The sequence below is a fragment of the Chinchilla lanigera genome, unplaced genomic scaffold (genome assembly GCF_000276665.1).
Source record: "Chinchilla lanigera isolate Chin_1 unplaced genomic scaffold, ChiLan1.0 scaffold00017, whole genome shotgun sequence".
In the NCBI taxonomy this organism is placed as follows: domain Eukaryota; kingdom Metazoa; phylum Chordata; class Mammalia; order Rodentia; family Chinchillidae; genus Chinchilla; species Chinchilla lanigera.
Genome location: NW_004955418.1, coordinates 20,996,334 through 20,998,697, shown reverse-complemented (window position 1 = coordinate 20,998,697; position 2,364 = coordinate 20,996,334). Strand labels below are relative to the sequence as shown.

General features: G+C 39.8%; 1 protein-coding gene across 1 annotated transcript in view; it reads left to right on the top strand.

The window, feature by feature from the left end:
• Adgrv1 (adhesion G protein-coupled receptor V1) overlaps positions 1 to 2,364 on the top strand; it is a gene marked incomplete in the record, with an annotated part of 436,569 nt that overhangs the window by 41,194 nt on the left and 393,011 nt on the right.

The window sequence follows — 2,364 nt, the reverse complement described above, 5'->3', positions numbered from 1 at the left end:
AGTTATCAGTTCAATTCTTAAAAAAAAAAAAAAAAAAAAAAAAAAGAAAAGGAGGGTGGGGATGTGAACGAAATATGTTACATAGTACAACTATGAAAATGTCAGAGTGAAATGCAATATTGCATACAATTAATATGCACTAATAAAAATGGAAAAAAAACTAAAAGAAAAATAGAAATGAGTAGAACTTGGAAAACATATCTAAATCACAGGCTTTATTGTTGCTTACACTGGCATGCCTGGCTTTGTGGAATGTCTACCTTTGGCAACAATCATAAGAGATCCTCCAAGAGTGGTCTTTTTTACATCTGAAGTGCAGTATCCTACACCAGGGACAATGAACATCATACAAACTTACAGCATGGAAAAGAAGCATGTTTCCTGTAGTGAGAATGCCTGTAAATGGATATTCAGCCATCAAAAATCTTTTACATATTAATTTTATTTACCTTCCAGAGAACCCATAGTATAGGTGCAACACGTGTTAATTGTTACTCGCTGTATCTGAGATTTAGAAACTAGAAGTAACTAATCTAAGTTGTGCTAAATGAAACAAAATCAATTCAAGTGCCTGGTCCGGATCTTGGTGGGTACTCATGGTAATGAATCTTCACTTTCTATTTGCTTTTAAGATTCAAAAAGAAGGATTTGAATTTGAACCCACCCCAACAGGTGATTCCTAACCTGTTGTCTTTTTGTCTACATCTTTGATATTATTATCTCATTTCCTAGACAGATAGCTTTTATCTCAAGCAAGAACCACTGTAGTGTCCTGTCAGGTGAGATTCCCTTCAGCATCTGTGAGGATCAGGCCCCTGCCTGTGGTTCTGACCCGATCCTTTCTGTTCTTTATAAGTCTGCTTATTTACTGGCTATATTTTCTCGCAAAAATGTGAGAGCTGTGTGTGTGTTGAGGTTTTATTGTTCCTTATTGTATCTATAGGACTGAGACAAAATGGAGTATAGCAGGTACTCAGTAAACCTGGGTTAAGAATATATTTTAATATCAAAATATGAAAAGGCATGTAACAGTTTAGATGCTAGACACATTTAGATTCATTTAGACTATATAAACAATCACCTGAACAAAAGTTCCTAGCAAACCTTCAAACCTTCCCACAGTAAGGAATAGGTTTTTAGTATTTCTCTGGTTTTCTGGTCCATTATAGTGAAGTTTTCAATGCTGGCTTGATTTACACATCCCACTGGTAGAAACTGGGTGATGTTGCTTTAGTTATCTCGCTATACAAACCTGTCTGTCCCTGCTGGTCCATTCCTCAACTTGAACTGGACCTGTCCAGGCTTTCATTGCCTATCTTGGTCACTTTTCTCATCACTGGAACAAAATGCCTGGCACCAGTAATGTAAGGGGGGTGGTTTATTTTGACCCATGCATTTAGTCCTTATTGCACTGGTTCCCAGGCAGGCGGGCATGGCGGAGGGGCATAGTGGAGGGAAAGCTGCCCACAGCAGAGCAGTCAGAAAGCAGCAAGTCACGGGAGAGATGAGGAGGAAGCTGTAGCCTTTGGTCACACCCACATGTGCAGGGCAGGGCAGCTTAATGTCCTATAATCCAGTCCCCTTCCAAATGCATGACACTTTGAGCACCATTTTAGACCTAAACCATAACATTGCAGAAGAGAGTTTCCCTGCAGAGGCCACAGTGCCTAGACTGAAATGCTGGGAAGAAAAAGAAAATAAAATTGGTTCTTTGCCAAGTGCACATAGCATGGAAATAGAATATATGTGTATTGAGAAGAAAAATGTTTAGGTGGGTTATATAGGAAAGTTGATGTTGCATTTATGAAGTTAGTCTTTGAGCTTTGATTACCAGGAAGATGACAGGATCTTCATTGTGGAAGACACTGAGAATAGAAACACAGGACATCTCCTTTTATCTCGATGTGATTTGAGGACAAGAGGCTTGAATGTGATTATTCTCATCATCACACCAGCATTTATTGATTACTTACTGGAGTTGTTCTCGAAGGGTGCGTGAAGACCCTGGGATTTCCTGAGATCCTTCCACAGGGCACACACAGTCAAACCTACCTTTATTAAAAACACTGAGCTGTTCCATTTTTTCATTTTATTGACATTTTGTGCTGCTAAGGAATGATAGCCAGAACTGGCTTCTGCTGCCTTTGCATGACCCAAGGTCGAGGCCCACGTTATTCACCACCACACATCCACGGCTTGAGAAGTGCTAATTTCACTTATAACTGTCTTTCTGAAGCAGTTAAAATACCAGTTTTTATAAAATGTGACTGTTATGGTTTATGTCTGTGTGTTCCCCCAAAGCCTCCTGCAGCCCTGGGGCAGGCTATTAGAGTTTGAATATGGGTGTGAGAGCTGCACCCGCCT